This window comes from Staurois parvus, unplaced genomic scaffold (assembly GCF_062004578.1).
Source record: "Staurois parvus isolate SC_StPar_1 unplaced genomic scaffold, SC_StPar_1.0 ptg000656l, whole genome shotgun sequence".
NCBI lineage: Eukaryota > Metazoa > Chordata > Amphibia > Anura > Ranidae > Staurois > Staurois parvus.
Window position 1 is genome coordinate 1,725,207 of NW_028318452.1, and position 18,082 is coordinate 1,743,288.

The 18,082-nt window shown below is 41.1% G+C and overlaps 1 pseudogene across 1 annotated transcript in view; it reads right to left on the reverse strand.

The window, feature by feature from the left end:
• The window catches only part of LOC149448813 (uncharacterized), a 63,738-nt pseudogene extending 51,059 nt beyond the window's left edge, over window positions 1–12,679 (reverse strand). Inside the window, exons 1-5 of the transcript XR_016315485.1 lie at window positions 12,642–12,679; window positions 10,272–10,339; window positions 7,051–7,184; window positions 3,757–3,843; window positions 3,592–3,624 (exon numbers count right to left, since the gene is read on the reverse strand). The product of XR_016315485.1 is annotated as an uncharacterized LOC149448813 (transcript). The remainder of the gene's footprint in view (window positions 1–3,591; window positions 3,625–3,756; window positions 3,844–7,050; window positions 7,185–10,271; window positions 10,340–12,641) is intronic.
• Between the last annotated feature and the right edge of the window lie 5,403 nt (window positions 12,680–18,082).

Genomic DNA, 18,082 nt, shown 5'->3' on the forward strand with positions numbered 1-18,082 from the left:
TCTCTCTCTCTGTATCTATATCTCTCTTTATATCTATATCTCTCTCTCTCTCTGTATCTATATCTCTCTCTGTATCTAAATCTCTCTCTCTCTATCTATCTATATCCCTCTCTCTATATCCCTCTCTCTATATCCCTCTCTCTATATCCCTCTCTCTATATCCCTCTCTCTATATCCCTCTCTCTATATCTCTCTCTCTATATCGATCTCTCTCTCTATATCGATCTCGCTCTCTATATCGATCTCGCTCTCTATATCGATCTCGCTCTCTATATCGATCTCGCTCTCTCTCTATATATATATCTATATATCTATCTATCTCTATATCTATATATCTATCTATCTCTATATCTATATATATCTCTCTCTCTATATCGATCTCTCTCTCTCTCTCTCTCTCTCTCTCTCTCTCTCTCTCTCTCTCTCTATATCTCTATATCTCTCTCTCTCTCTGTATCTATATATCTATCTCTCTGTATCTATATCTCTTCCTGTATCTTTGTCTCTCTATAGCTATATCTCTATATCTATATATCTATCTCTCTCTATATCTATATATATCTCTCTCTCTATATCGATCTCTCTCTATCTCTCTCTCTCTCTCTCTCTCTCTGTATATCTCTCTCTCTCTCTGTATCTATATATCTATCTCTCTCTCTGTATCTATATATCTATCTCTCTCTCTGTATCTATATATCTCTCTCTCTCTGTATCTATATATCTCTTCCTGTATCTTTGTCTCTCTATAGCTATATCTCTATATCTATATCTCTATCTCTCTCTATATATCTGTATCTCTCTATCTTTATATCTCTATCTCTCTCTCTCTGTATCTATATTTCTCTCTTTTATCTATATCTCTTTCTGTATTTATATCTCTTTCTGTATCTTTATGTCTCTCTATATTTATATCTCTCTCTCTATATCTATATTTATATCTCTCTCTCTATCTCTCTATCTCTCTCTCTGTATATCTCTCTCTGTATCTCTCTCTTTATATCTATATATATATATATATATATATATATATATATATATATATATCTCTGTATCTATCTCTTTATATCTATATATCTCTCTCTGTATCTATATCTCTCTCTGTATCTATATCTAAATCTCTCTCTCCCTCTCTCTCTATCTATCTATCTATCTATCTATCTATCTATCTATCTATCTATCTATCTATCTATCTATCTCTCTCTATATCTATATATCTATCTATCTATCTCTCTCTATATCTATATATCTATCTCTCTCTCTATATCTATCTCTCTCTCTATATCTATCTCTCTCTCTATATCTATCTCTCTCTCTATATCTATCTCTCTCTCTATATCTATCTCTCTCTCTATATCTATATCTCTCTCTCTATCTATATCTCTCTCTCTATCTATATCTCTCTCTCTCTATCTATATCTCTCTCTCTATCTATATCTCTCTCTCCATCCATCTCTCTCTCTCTCTCTCTCTCTCTCTCTCTCTCTCTCTCTCTCTCTCTCTGTATCTATATATCTATCTATCTCTGTATCTATATCTCTCTCTCTCTCTGTATCTATATCTCTTTCCGTATCTTTGTCTCTCTATAGCTATATCTCTATATCTATATCTCTCTATATATCTGTATCTCTCTCTCTCTCTCTCTCTCTCTCTCTCTCTCTCTCTCTCTCTCTTTATATCTCTCTCTCTCTCTCTCTGTATCTATATTTCTCTCTTTTATCTATATCTCTTTCTGTATCGATATCTCTCTCTGTATCGATATCTCTTTCTGTATTTATATCTCTCTATATCTCTCTCTGTATCTTTATGTCTCTCTATATCTATATCTCTCTCTCTATATCTATACCTTTCTGTATCTATATATCTCTCTGTATCTTTGTCTCTCTATATCTATATCTCTCTCTCTATATCTATACCTTTCTGTATCTATATATCTCTCTGTATCTCTCTCTGTATATTTCTCTCTCTCTATAGCTCTCTCTGTATCTCTCTCTCTCTCTATATCTATATATCTGTCTCTCTGTATCTATATCTCTCTCTCTATCTCTCTCTATATCTTTATGTCTCTCTATATCTATATCTCTCTCTCTATCTATAGCTCTCTCTATATTTCTCTCTCTCTCTCTCTCTCTCTCTCTCTCTGTATCTATATCTATTTCTTTATCTCTCCCTCTCCCTCTCTCATCTGTCTGTCTGTATCTATTTCTTTATATCTCTCTCTGTATCTTTATGTCTCTCTATATCTCTCTCTCTCTCTCTGTATCTATATCTCTCTGTATCTCTCTCTCTATATATCTCTCTCTATGTATGTATGTGTGTGTGTATATATATATATATATATATATATATATATATATATATATATATCGCTATCTCTCTCTCTCTGTATCTATATATCTATCTGTCTGTATCTATATATTTATCTCACTGTATCTATATCTCTTTCTGTATCTTTATGTCTCTCTATATCTATATCTCTCTCTATATCTCTCTATATATCTATATCTCTCCGTATCTTTGTCTCTCTGTATCTATATCTCTCTCTGTATCTATATCTCTCTCTGTATCTATATCTCTCTCTGTATCTATATCTCTCTCTGTATCTATATCTCTCTCTCTCTCTGTATCTATATCTCTCTCTGTATCTATATCTCTCTCTGTATCTATATCTCTCTCTGTATCTATATCTCTCCCTCTCTGTATCTCTCCCTCTCTGTATCTCTCCCTCTCTGTATCTCTCCCTCTCTGTATCTCTCCCTCTCTGTATCTCTCCCTCTCTGTATCTCTCTCTCTGGGGGAGAGACAGAGGAGGGGAGGGGGTGGGGGGAGGGCAGAGCAAGGGAAAAGAGAGAGAGGAGGGAAATAGAGAGGAGGAGAAGAGAGGGAGGGGGTTAAGAAGGGGTGGTCTTTACCTCCCCCCTTCCTCTACCCCCCCTCCTCCTGTAGAGGAGAGAGAGGGGGGGGGGGAGAGGAAAGAGGGGTAGAGAGGAGGAGGGGGGAGGAAAAGGAGAGGTGTGATCTGTTATCCAGCCAAAGGTCAAGGCAGGCATCAATCTGTGGCGTGATCCATTATATAGGCGGCATTCCGTGGCGTGATCCGTTATCCAGGCAAAGGTTGAGGTAGGCAGCAATCCGTGGTGTGATCCATTATCCAAGAATAGGTCTTTACGTCCCCCCTCGCTATTTTTCCCTCCCTTCTCCTGTTGAGGGAGAGAGAGAGGGAGGGGGTGAACGAGTGGGGGGAGGGAAAGAGGATGGGGGGGTAGAGAGGGGGTGGGGGGAGGAAAGGAAGAAAGGGAGAGGTGTGATCTGTTATCCAGCCAAAGATCAAGGCAGGCCTCAATCTGTGGCGTGATCCATTATCCAGGCAGCAATCCATGGCGTGATCCGTTATCCAGGCAAAGGTCAAGGCAGGCATCAATCTGTGGCGTGATCCATTATTCAGGCATATGTCAGGGCAGGTGAGCTTTCTTCTCTCTGCTAATAATAACGACGGGCATGATCCAGTTATTGACTTGGAACATCGCCGAGTCTATACGTTTGAACCCTCATGTTGACACAGTGTGTGTCAGAAACCTCTATACCCCAGTATACCGTAATACTATGTTGGCTTGTAGGTTGCAAATCCTGTAAGAGAAAATACAATGTGTTAAAACGTGTTGTAATATTTTACATTTACTGATGCCTCTGTGCTAAACATTAGGTGTTTAAAATAAGCATCTGCAATGCAATGGACATATATGGATGGAAAATACTGACCATAAGATCCTTACAGTAGCTGAGATTGTTGATGACGAGGGTGAAGGCTCCAATCCACTCTGCAATAACAGCAGCGGTGTGAAAAATCTAAAAAAATACAAAAAGTGTTATAAATGCAGTTTTTTTTTTTTTTTTTTTGTTGAATCATTTGAAATGAAAGACTTTCAGAACGTTAAGAAATTATGGAATGAGGGTTCATTATTTACAGAAAGGGAGTATGTGCAAGAGGTTCTGTTTTTACCAAACTGACAATTAAGGATGCACCGATACCGAGTATTTTTCACGAATGCTACCAATACCTGAAACTGATACTTTGCGGTGCGATTTGCATCCATATAAAATGACTTGAAGCAAATTGCACTTCAATGAATGGCATTCAGTTTGAACATGAATGCAGTGCGATTCCTGTCCGAATTGCATGTGGTTTCCCTCACCTCTCCTGTGTGAACCTAGGCAGAAATCTCTATGACAAGCCTGGGTTCACACAGGAGCAGTGAGGAAACCGCATACAATTCGGACAGGAATCGCACCGCACAGATTAATGCTTCTCCTTTACTCATGATAAACAGTCAGTGGACTCCATACCAATGCTACTTAAAGCACTACTACTGTTTTACCTACAAAGCCAGTTTTGTGATTCAAGCGCTTCTGTTAAACTACACAGCCAGTTTTTCAAGCCTTACTGCAGCATAACTAACAAATAACAAAAATACTGCTCAAATCACACCTACAGTGACTTTTATTGTACGAAGTCCCAGAACCTAAGAGCTTAGAATTTGCTCTACTAGAGGCCCATTAAATGCCACTGAAATGTATGTTAGAAAAAGAAAACTAGTGAAAAGTGAAAGTTGTCAGATTTCACCTTCTGCCTTTCATTAGAAAAGGCATCTGAAACCTGACTGAGACAACCAGTCTACTTTGCTGCATTTTCCTGCAGCTAAGTGCAGGGCAACACTGGTAGCTGAACACATGAGAAAATGGAACATTTTATTATATGGGCTGTGTGAATGAACCCTCGTTCTGTTTTCTGCTTTTGCAATCCCATTGAATTGTATAGGGAGTAAACCGTTCTGAAGTATACACCAAACGTTACATACCTGTTGAAATTCACTGGAGGAGTAGCTTACAGGTAACTGATACATAATAAAGATTATTACGGAGATAATTGTTACGATGACGTTAGCAATTCTTATGTAGAACATGGGTCGGCTGCTGATCTTGAGCCTAAACTGATATATAGCCATCCACATGTTGTATATCAGTGCTCCTACAAACGCCATGCCTGTTCCGATACTATGTAGTACAGGTCTGGTATTCACCTAGAATAAAACAAATATGCAAATTACATTCCAGCTCATGCAATAATTATAAATATTACAAAATGAAGAAACCGTTGAAATTCCAATAACTGTTGAAAAAGCTGACATTGTAGGTTGGGATGGACTTGGCCTTTGTTTAGAACTTTTTTTTTTTTGTAGTGTGGAGTGGGGATGGATGTGTTAGAACCTCTGTGGTGTTTATACTGCTGTCTATGTCCCACATTGGTGATTTCCTTACATCCTCTCCCCATGTTTGCACAGGTAGTAAGTAGTTTTACCAAACAGGAACCCTGACAACAATGAGAACATCACACATTCCAGCTTCACTACAGAGAATACTATACATGTCTGTGTACCCAATGGGGTGAAAAGTGGGGATCTAAACAATGGAGACATTTGTTTTAGCTGGAGTTGCACCATAAAGTAAGCAAAATAAAGGCAATAACCTGGAAGCTCTGCTCAAATGTCTTTCATTGCTGGGTCAGATTTCATCATTTTATAGGTTTGCAGCTATCAGAGCTATGACTGGTTAAGGCTAATGTAAGCTGGATTCTGATTGGTTATTTCTGAATGTTGCACTCTACATGTAATCATTGCTCTCTCAACTCTCTTAAAGCGGAAGTAAAGTCCTAAAACCAAAAAATTATAAAAATCAGCCGATCCCCTGCAGGTTAATGCCATAATGTGCTAGTATGCATACTAGCACATTATGGCAGATTTATCTTTTAAACAAAGCCCTTCAGTGGCGTGCTGTCACTGCTGCCATGCACACAAGGTTCACTCCTGCTCATGCACACAGGAGTCACAATCCTGGCACAGTGCTCTGAATTGACAGCACGCCCAGTGTGCCCTCAATGTAGAGTGCAGTGTGCGTGACTTCACTGGCTGCTGAAATGATGAATATCTCCTAAACAGTGCAAGTTTAGGAGATGTTCATTGTACCTACAGGGAAGACTTGTAAGCTTCCTGGTAGGTCCGCGTTATAAATGAGAGTTTACTACCACTTTAATAAATAAGCTATTGTGTGTCAGAATGTAGGTTATTTCACAGGTTTTATGTCAAAATGATGTTCAGCCAAAAATAATCTGCATGTTGACATTTTAAAGGGAATCTGTCACAAGGCAAAATGCCTATGAGAAAAGCTTCTGAGGGAAGCAACTGTTTTCTGACTATAGGGATGCATAATCGCTCCAAAGCAGTAACCTCGCTCAATGTGTTGGTCCACTGAATCTCCACTTTGCTGGTTATGTAGAGACACAATCCAAGCATGGCAGCTTCCATCTAAAGGTGATCACAGGTATTTTGCAGTATAATCACTATAAATTCTTCCCGACCGCGCTATAGCCGGGAGATGGCTACAGTGCGACTCTCCAGTTGTAGAAGCACATCCATGGTCACGGGCACTCTGTGACCGCTGTGTCCTTTGGACACAAATGATCACAGATTGCAGTAAAGGACCAATCACACCAGTCCTTTAGTTGTGATCAGCTGTGTTCAATCACAGCTGGTCACATGTAAACAGACTTGCCGGTTATCTGTATTTCTTTCCTAACACGCTGTCTCTGTGTGAGGAAAGGAGAGTCCATAGCCGGCAAGTTTGACAGGGCACACTGAGTACATTGTTTACATTGATAATCAGGGCACTGATCATCAGTGCCTGGATTATCAGTGTAGTCGCATTAGCGCACATCATAGAAGAAGAAACATTTTCGGTCTCTTTTTCCTTTGCTTAGCAAAAAAAGAAAAAACACAGTGGTGATTAAAAACCACCAAGAGAAAGCTCTAGCTGTCTCTCAAAAAAAGGATAAAAATTTCATTTGGGTACAGTGTTGCATGACTGCACAATTTTCATTCAAAGTATGACAGCGTTGAAAGCTGAAAATTGGCCTGGGCAGGAAGGGAGTGAAAGCACCTGGTATTGAAGTGGCTAATACATCAGCATTATTGTGATTTAAATTTTGTTATGTTTACTTACTGGATTTCTTCCAACCAAAAGTGTTCCAAGGCAGCTGATCCATCCGATCGCCAAGATGCTGTTCTGCACCCTGGAATGGCGATTCCCTGAGCGCATGGAGATGTATTCGTACATACAGTACATGATGATGGCATCTAAAACAAAACACAAAAGAATTTACATGAAATTTGGAAGCACAGTTGAGGCTAAACAGCTTAACTTATTCTAAATATTTTTGCTAATTGTGTGCTACTATTACAGCAAAATGGGAAAAAATGCAAACAAAAACTTCACATGGAGTTGGGCTTTAAAAGAAGAGTGTTGACTCCACGGTGCATGGCAACAGCTCTTGTTAGGTTAGCAGGTGCATAGGATGTAACAAGTCAGCACTTAACTATCTTCTCCAATGTAAGATCATTACAAAAGTGAGTGACAATTTCCACCTATCAAGCTCACTGCATGGCTGAAAATAAAGATCCTTGTGAATTCTACCTATAATGTGACATTCCTAACAGAAATCATTGGGCCAGTATCAGTTGGATTTTTTAGCATCAGAACTGCATCTCGTACCATATAGGTCTAGAGCAGGTATCCCGAAATGGCAGACCGCGGTTCGAAAACAAACCGCATGACAGACCTATCCAGACTGCGGCTTTGCCACTTAACAGCCTGGGTGTCCTCTTCCGGATGACACCTCCCTCTGTGAGGGGGGCTTTGAAGGGGACTGGGGTGCCAGGAAGAGGCTGTGAAGGGGACTGAGGTGCAAGTGGGGGGGGGGGCTGTGAAGGGGACTGGGGTGCAAGGAATGGGGGCTGTGAAGGAGACTGGTGCAAGGAAGGGGAGCTGTAAAGCAGACGGGTTCAAGGAAGAAGGGCTGTGAAGAAGACTGGGGTGCAAGGAGGGGGTACTGTGAAGGAAAGGAGACTGGGGTGCAAAGAAGGGGTGCTGTAAAGTAGAGAGGGGTGCAAGGAAGAGGGGCTGTGAAGGAGACTGGGGTGCAAGAAAGTAGGGCTGTGAAGGAGACTGGGGTGCAAGTAAGGGGGGCTGTGAAGGAGACTGGGGTGCAAGAAAGGAGGGCTGTGAAGGAGACTGGGGTGCAAGAAAGGAGGGCTGTGAAGGAGACTGGGGTGCAAGTAAGGGGGGCTGTGAAGGAGACTGGGGTGCAAGAAAGGAGGGCTGTGAAGGAGACTGGGGTGCAAGTAAGGGGGGCTGTGAAGGAGACTTGGGTGCAAGAAAGGAGGGCTGTGAAGGAGACTAGAAACACATAAAGGTGCTGTGAAGGAGACTGGGGTGCAAGTAAGGGGGGGCTATGAAGGAGACTAGAAGCAAATAGGGGGGCTCTAAAGGAGACTGGGGTGCAAGGAAGGGGTGCTGTGAAGGAGACTAGAAGCAAGTAAGGGGGCTCTAAAGGAGACTGGGGTGCAAGGAAGGGGTGCTGTGAAGGAGACTAGAAACAAGTAGGGGGGCTCTAAAGGAGACCGGGGTGCAAGGAGGGGGGCTGTGAAGGAGACCGGGATGCAAGTAAGGGGGGTTGTAGAGGGGACTAGGGTGCAAGGAGAGGGCTGTGGAGGAGACTGGAATACACAGAAGGGACAGAAGGTAGGCTGTGATGGGGACTGGGATGCAAGGAAGGGGGCTGCGAAGGGGTCTGGGATACAAGGAGGGGGACTGTGAAGGAGTCTGGGATACAAGGAGGGGAGCTGTGAATCAGACTGGGATATAAGGAGGGGGGCTATGAAGGGGACTGGGGTGCAAGGAGGGGGCTATGAAGGAGCCTGGGATAAAAGGAAGGGGGCTGTGAAGCAGACTGGGATATAAGGAGGGGGGCTGTGAAGCAGACTGGGATATAAGGAGAGGGGCTGTGAAGGGGACTGGGGTGCAAGGAGAGAGGCTGTGAAGGAGCCTGGGATACAAGGAGGGAGACTGAGAAGGGGACTGGGTCTCAAGGAGGGGGGACTAGGAAAGGGACTGGGGTGCAAGGAGAGGGGCTGTGATAGACACTGGGGTGCAAGGAGAGGGGCTGTGAAGGAGACTGGGGTGCAAGGAAGGGGGGCTGTGAAGGAGAGTGGGGTGCAAGGAAGGGGGCTGTGAAGGAGACTGGGGTGCAAGGAAGGGGTGCTGTGAAGGAGACTGGGGTGCAAGGAAGGGGTGCTGTGGAGACTGGGGTGCAAGGAAGGGGTGCTGTGAAGGAGACTGAGTGCAAGTAAGGACGGCCGTGGAGGGGACTAGGATGCAAGGGAGGGGGCTGTGAAAGGATCTGAGATACAAGGAGGGGGGCTGTGAAGGGGGCTGGGCTACAAGGAAGACGGCTGTGGATACTGATGTAAAGGGGGAAGGTCTGTGATGTAAGAAGGGGGGCTGTGATGTGAAGGAAGGACAGAGGGCATTGATGTAAAGGGGTACTTTGATGTAAATGGAGGGACTTGAATGAGAAAGGGTCTGTGATGTAAAGCAGGCACTGTATTGTAAAGAGCGGGCTGTATTGTAAAGGAGTGTTGTGATGTAAAGGGGGGCAATGTATTGTAAAGGGGGGTGCTGTCATGTAAAGAGGGGATTCTGCGATGTAGAAGGGAGAACTGATGACACTGATGTAAAGGGGAAACCATAATGTAAGGGGGTGGGGCTGTGATACGAAGGATTCGAGTCATAGCACAAACATGACATTCAGACCTATGCTGGATGAAAATGTTAATGCTAAAACAGCTTGAAGCGGGTCAAATGCAGGTTATTAGGAGGTCAACTGCAGCTCAAATGTGCCTATAAAAAATTCCAAGGTTCAGTAGGTTCACATTTGTGCATTGCGGGAATTTGCACAAAATTGTGTACTTTCCTGCCACGCACAGAAATGTGCATCCCTTTTTTCAGGCCCATCAGTTTTGCCATTAATTCTTAATGACACCTGAATGCACCTTGCTAGCGGCATGTTTTTGCACACTAGAATGCATGGTAAGAAAGGACCAAGTGTTGTGGTACAGCACCGTTTCATCAGAAAGGACTCATGCACCTATGTTTGTGTGATTGTTTTCACATGTAGGGCAACCCATTGAAATGAACAGGCTGCCCTAAGCAGAACACTCTAAAACACACTCGCACCTGCATAGGTGTGAACGGAGCCTAAATGATCTTAGAACTGAAGTAAAAAGCTTGCTACATTTGCACCTAAAGCCCGTGGATACTACACTTACACTCAGGAAAAGTACCCTACTCTCATAAAGAAGGTCAGTCTGTATATGATCACTTACCTAGCGCACAGGCCACTGCCAGAATGAGGGTGAACAAGGATTTCTCGGGTTCGTAGCATCCGGTGTAGCTGTAAAATAAAAGGGAACAGGTGTGAGTTAATGTTACACAAAGTCTAGTATATTAGTACAGTATAATAGAGTAATAAAGTGTATCTAATTCCAAATCATGAAGTTCTATATTTTTAAAAAATGACCTTTTAGCCTCGAAAATGTGGTAGTGGGAGGTATTTTTTACTTGTGAGTAAATGTTTAATAAATGCCTGTTGATCCTGCCAGTTTCTGCTCTCTTTAGGCTAGGTTCACACCTATGCAGTTTGCGTTTGATGCGTTTCTGTAGTGCTTTTTGTGGTGTATTTTGCAGTTTTGCACATGTGTTTTTGATGCGTTTCGTGGTTTTTTTTTTTTTTTCAACTTGTTGCTAGGCAGAATAAAACGCAAAACGCATCAAAAATGCACTACATGCATTTCTGCAGCATCTCCGTTGAAGTCTATAGAACCGAAAACGCAACATTTTGCATTGAAAAAAGTCCCTGACCCTTTCCAAGAAACGCACCGGGTGAAAACGTGGAGATGTGAACCTATCCCATAGGAAATCATGTTATATGGACTACTGTGCGTTTCTGCAAAACACAGTGGAAAACGAATAGGTGTGAACCTAGACGTCGTGTGACCCCAGGTCCCAGTGTCATGGCTGTAACCCTCCTCTGTAAACTATAATATTTCATCCAATCTTCTAACTGATTAAAACACGAATTGTTCTGAACATTTAGCAGCTGAGACAGAAGCTTCTTATAGCTCACTGGACAGTGCGATCTGTTACAGGGAGTAGGAATATAACAAATCTACTGGCAGGATCAACAGGTAATGAAAGTGTTGCAGAGGACTCTGAGACAAACTAACACTGCTATGTAAATGATTTTGACATACTGGGGTTGATTTACGAAAATTGGTGCAGCTCTGCATAGGAGCCAATCAACTTCCAGGTTTTATTGTCAAAGCGTAATTGAACAAGCTGAAGTTAGAAGCTGATTGGCTACCATGCACAGCTGTACCAGATTTTGCACCCCCCAGTTTTTGTAAATCAACCCCACAGCCTCATATATCATGTCTTCTTCCCCATAATTGTACAGCCAGAGGCAGCCAGGCATCTCGTATCATTCCCTAAACCTTACTGATCCTCCTAAAGTCTTGTACTGTGTGTTGTATATTTCTTACCAGATATACAAATATCTCCAAATATGATTAGTAAATAAAGATAATTTATTTATATACCAGACCATTCATAAGGTGTGTGTATATAAAATAACTGGTGATTTGTAGTTCATACACGCCATCAAAGGAATTGACAACAATTAAATGCAATTAAATTCAAACTCCAAATGTAAACACAAGAAAAGCATATCACCATAAGGCTCCATGCACGCTGTGCGTTTTAATAACGCTGGTAGCGTTAGCTGTGTAAAGTTGCGTTAAAAACTTGAATTATTAAGCATTTTTGCATTATCATTTAGCGGCATTGTGCTGTGTTTTTTCCACTTTTTTGTTTTTTACCGTTTTCATTTACCAAAAAATATTTTTTTTTTGCTCAAAAAAAGTCCAAAAACGCCGGTTTGCCGTGTTTTACCGCATTTTTCAGCGCTGGAGCGTTTTTACAGCAAAGAAACTCCTCTAGAAACCCACTAGTTCTGGAAATTTTTTCCAGCTGAAAAAACGCCCCTGCCAAAAAATGTCGCTTACAGTCTGTGTGTGCATGGGCATATAGGATAACATGCTGGGGGGTTTACTGGCTGTAGAAAAAAACGTCAAAAGCCAAAAACAGCCGCTGTAAAAACGTCCAGTGTGCCAATCAACTTCCAGGTTTTTTTGTCAAAGCGTAATTGAACAAGCTGAAGTTAAAAGCTGATTGGCTACCATGCACAGCTGCAACAGATTTTGCACCCCCCATTTTTTTGTAAATCGACCCCACAGCCTCATTATATCATGTCTTCTTCCCCATAATTGTACAGCCAGAGGCAGCCAGGCATCTCGTATCATTCCCTAAACCTTACTGATCCTCCTAAAGTCTTGTACTGTGTGTGGAGCTCAGACTTTACATTCACATGTTCCTAAAATCCCCTCTCCTCCCTAATAAAACTGTAATGGACGTTTACCTTATGTATATTATGCCGGTATCATAATGATGATTTTCCATGGTGAGGACATATGTTGTAATCAGTCCTCCAGAGACCCAAAGGGCCCAAAGAATTGGCAAAAATGCCAAAAAGATCATTTTCACGTAGATATTTGTTTTCAAATCTGAAATCTCGCGAGCTTCTCAGGGGTGTGTGCTCCTCTGTCTCCTCCCAACTGTACACTGACCACTGGACTCACAGCTGTGACCTTTCCAAACTGCCAGAGCACGTTACCATGGCAACCCTCACAGTGAGGTCACCTCTGGGAGATTTTAACCCCTTCATGACCGGCATTGATTGGGTGTAGTGATAGTGATTAACACAACAGTGACCAGCAATATGAATGATGAATATAAGGGGCGGGGTCTGACTTATATATAGAACTACAGCACATTACCTCCAGCCGTTATGGCAAAACTACTTCAGGAATAATATTCAATCATTCAGATTTCTTACCAGATATACAAATATCTCCAAATATGATTAGTAAATAAAGATAATTTATATACCAGACCATTCATTGTATGTATGTATATATAAATGTGTGTGTGTATGTATGTGTGTATATATATATATATGTGTGTGTGTGTGTATATATAAATGTGTGTGTATGTATATATATATATATATATATATATATATATATAAATAATAATTGACTGGTGATTTGTAGTTCATACACACCATCAAAGGAATTGGCAACAATTAAATGCAAGTAAAATCAAACTCCAAATCTAAACACAAGAAAAGCCATAAATATGTATAAACTGTGATTAATCAAAGCTTTGCAAAATACTCAGCGCAGTTTCCCTACCTTCTGCGGCCGAAGGAAGGGAGGGAGGAGACTAATTCGGATATAAATGGCAATAATAAAATACAATTTAAATGCATCCTTAAAGATGATAGGCTTACAGCATATTAATAGAGAAAATAACCCTCTAGTTTCTACCGACAACAACAACCCTCAACTTCACAACAGATTAGCAGACTATCTCACCATACACAGATCAATTTCAGGAAATCAAAAATATATATAAAGATACATGATAGATTTAGCCATGCACAATACCCAGCAATATAGCTCAATGAAATCACCGGTTAGGAAATTCTAGCAAGGATTTTGGAATAAAGAAAAGTTTATAATGACACTTTATCACAGATTTCATCACTTCCCAGAGATAACATTCTGAAGTATGCAAGTAATTAATAGCAGTTGTCATCAAAGAGGGTTCCTCTCTCGGGTAAGCAAACATTTTAGTGTTTTTTTTTTCAATGTTGCTCTGCTTTTCTAGTGTTTGGCCCATTGTCTGCTATGTCCATCCACACTAACTGTTGACTGTCTTACAATAGGATAATCAAAAAAATCTACAATTTCTGGGGAAATTGTGTAAAGTGTTCTTGCCGCATCCTTTACCAAGTAATGATGACATGTAAGCAGTGCACATTGCAAGCCTGACAGAGGGAGAAATGCATTTCAGCTTGTATTTACCATCTCACAGTCCAGCCTGTGTGACTCAGCTGCGTGTGAGTCATGTTTGGTTGCTATAGCAACTCACTCTGTCAGGAATGTCATTAGCTGTGCTCTGAACAGGCTTTTTAAACTTGGCAAGTTCACTGGCGATTGCCATCTTCAAACGCTTGTAGTTTTAAAAGTATAAAAGCTACCGTGAAAAGGTTGATAGTGTGACAATCACAAGAAAAATACCTACAGTTTGATGTATAGTATGTCTCTGAAAGATAAAAAATGAAGGCACAGTCGCAGTTTAAAAACGTCCCTTAAAATGTCTGGTGTCTACAGTGGAGTTTCAATGAAAGTCAATGGGAGGGGTGATGTGCAAACAAATGGTCATATTCTGAAAACTATCAAGAGTATGTCCTAGCCGTGAACATTTTTATTGACAGCAGGGTTAGCTGAACGTTTTGATATAAGATATGTGTAGGTGGGCTTGAAAATGAAAGAGTGATGGCAGTTTACAAATCATGTTCTGATTTTTCCTTACACCCTGTAGCTTTGTCATTTCTCACTCTAGTTGCTCAATGCATTCCTATGGGAAAATTTCGCCACAAAAACCGCGATATTTCGTGAACGATTTGGCGAAACGTTCCACAAAGTAATAGCAATCCGAACGGGAACAATCCGCACGTTTTGATATATTACTTGTCTTTGTAGTGTAAAAACTGTGGGAGGAGTTAGCGTGGCAAATTTGCTATAATAATAAGAATAAGAATATACTTGTGAGATAACAATAAGTGTTCCTTGCTATGCAAGAACACTTAACTACAGGATTCATTTTAGGTGTTCCTTTACTGGTGTTCCCACTGGAGGCAGTTATATCTCATGAATGATGATCTGACCTCCCTGACATACTGGGGTTGATTTACTAAAATTGGTGAAGTCTGCATAGATGCCAATCAGCTTCCAGGTTTTATTGTGAAAGTGTAATTGAACAAGCTGAAGTTAGAAGCAGATTGGCTACCATGTACATCTGCAACAGATTTTGCACTCTCCAGTTTTTTTAAATCAACCCCACAGTTTGATATGTCATTTTTTTTCTTAATCATAAGCTTTCATGCAAACAGGACATTTAAAAAAAACAAGCTGGAATGTCAGTACTGCCACCAGGATAAAGCTGTATAAAAATGCGCTTTTAGCCGCGTTTCGTACAAGCGTCAATGTGCGTTAACCACGCTAGCATTTAAAAGCGTTGTTTTTAAACAAAAACACTGCCCTCTTCTATTTTCCACTCTCAAATTTCCCACAATGCATATAATGATCATTTCTCGGTGCGATGTTGGTTGGAGAGAGAGCAATTGAGAGCATCTGCAAGTATTTGATAACTGTAATGGATCTTGTTGTGAAAATGGATGAGGCCATCCTGCTGATTGCGTTAAGAAGGTTGAGGAGAAGGAGACCGCTGGAGGAGGAGAGAAGCAGCCTTTGTCATTTCTGGAAGCATCCCAATATATTCCAACGTCTCTCTATGGGGTACTTTAGGTATTTTATGGGGAACAAGTGTGTCACTGGAGGAACAGCTGCTTGTGACAATCGGGTATGTTACATTTTTGTTATATTGAACAATGTACAGATAATATATTTTTTGTTAAAATTATTTATTTTAGTTTTTGATTTTCAACTTTTTTTGTTTACATGTATAAGGGTAGTACCCTTTTTTGTTTTCTATTTTTTTAAATATTTATGTATTATTTTTTAGGTTTCTTGCTACAGGACAAACATTTGTGTCCTTACACCACTATTTTCTACTGGGTGTCTCCACAATGTCCAAGGTAACCAGGGAAACCTGCTTGGCACTATGGGAGGAGCTTAGGGAAGTGGTCATATCTGAGCCTAATGAGGACATCTGGAAAGCTATAGCAAATAAGTTTTGGGAGAAGACCCAGTTCCCCATTTGCATTGGTGCCCTTGATGGCAAGCACGTCAGGGTATAGAAGGCTCCTCAGTCTGGATTGCTATACTTCAGTTATAAGAAATATTTCTCTGAGGTCCTCCTGGCATTGGCTAATGCCAACCTACGCTTCATAGCTGTGGATGTTGGAGCGTACGGCAGCCAGTGTAATGCCTGTATCTTTCACCAGTCAGCCTTTGGACGTCGTCTGCATGAAGGACGCCTTCACATTCCACCCAGCAGGCCTCCACCTTGTACAGAAGAACCCAGTCTACCCTTGGTCATGGTAGCGGATGAGGCCTTTGGACTGGCAGAAAATCTAATGAGGTCATACAGTGGCTATAATCTCAACCAGAAGCAAAAAATCTTCAATTATCGGCCCAGCAACACATGCTGAAAATGCCATCAAAGTGGTCCTGGCCTGCTGTGTGCTTCATTACTTTCTGCAGGACAAGGAGAGAGTCACTGTTGAACCACAGCCACAAAATCCAAGTCATTGTGTGCTGTTTATGGACAAATGTATGAGCCTTGACCATCCGCAATCAGATTTTCTTGTATCACCATAAAGAGAAGCATCATGGCAGGATCAATATGTGTAATGTATTTTGTTGTTTTTGCATTATTTCTGCTTACTGCAGTTAACAAAATAGTTGTTCTCTTTGAATACATTTTTTTTTTCAAAGGTACCTTTTTGTCTTTTTTTTTTTTTTTTATTCCTCTTGTAGCTCTTACTGCTATCCACATACGCATTACATCGGAGGTAAATACGGTTTTTCCAGTGTCCCTTTCTTCTACGTGAGGCAAGCGTATACATCCCCCTTTTGGGTCTGCATACATTTACCCCACACAGTGGAAAACTTGCACTTTTCCCTTGTGGGAGGCAAGCGTATACAGTCCACTTTTGGGTCTGCTTGTTTACCCCACACAGAGGAAAACATGTCCTTTTTCACTGAAGCAAAACTGGGCTAGTATGTAGTGCATCAGAGCAAAAAAAATGTGAAAACGTAACAAGATCTATCATTTTTTGCAGTAGATATAATGCTGCATTCATACATAGGAATTTGGAATTGTGGGTGTTTCCAAATTGTGCAGCAAAACGTGCACCGCGTGTTTGAGTGCCATTCACTCTTAACCTTTAACGTGGTGCTATTTTACTGCGATTGTTGAATGACAACATGCAGCAATTGTGGAAAAATGCACACGAAAGAATTGCACAAAGCTTGTAGTCCAAAAAACTGTAGGAGCTTCTTTGGCATGACTAACACGCATAGGGCAGCCCATTCAAGTGAATGGGCTGCCCTATCCACAACACATGGAAACGTATGATATGCGCTAAAATAAAACCTGTGAGCGGGCATTCCTGCTACACAAACTGAATGGGGCCTTAGATGCTAGGGATCACTACCATGCTAGAATCATTAAAGTTTGAGGACATGTTTACACTAGTGGCTGGGGGTTGGTAAGATCTTGTGGTTGCTCAGTGTTTACCTTCCCCCAACCACTCCCTCTTTAGCTAAAGAGGCAGAGGCTGGGGGTATACTCATGCTGTAACTACAATGGTCTGCTTCATGGCTGCGGCAGGAACAATACCTTCTGTTGTGCTCGGTGGGCAATACTATCTCCCAAACACAACCCATTCTAGTGAACAGAGCCATGCTGCAACCACACCGCAACGAAAAACAATGTACATGCTTGCAAAGCAGTAGTCTGGCATTTAGGTGGTTTAAATGAGAAGATGAGAAGGCAGTGGGACAACACCACCTCACGCCTATCAAATGTGATAAAATGTCAGGGGATGTGCAAACAACTGAGCAGCATGGTACAGAGGTGTGATCTATGCTGGTATTGATAATTCCATTAATTTCTAATGAAAATATTGATATTCAGCTTTAACAAAAATGGTAATTTGGTGCATTTTTGTTGCATTTGCAGTGCATTAGTAGTACATTTTTGAGGCATTATATTTTTTTCACTTAGTTTCTGTGTTTGCGGTGCATTCTTGTGCAGTTATGTGGTCCAGTGAATTTTACATGTGAACAAATGCAGCATTCTGGGGTTTTTTTTTAATGCACCACAATGGTGTAAACTAGTCTCATTTAAAGGATAAGTTCACCTTTTCACAAAAAATAATAAATGCACATTTTTTTGCAGGTAAAAAAAATGTGCATTTATTATTTTTTGTTGCAGGAGTCTGTAAAGCATTGCACCAGCGATCAGCAGATTACTGGTGCCATGC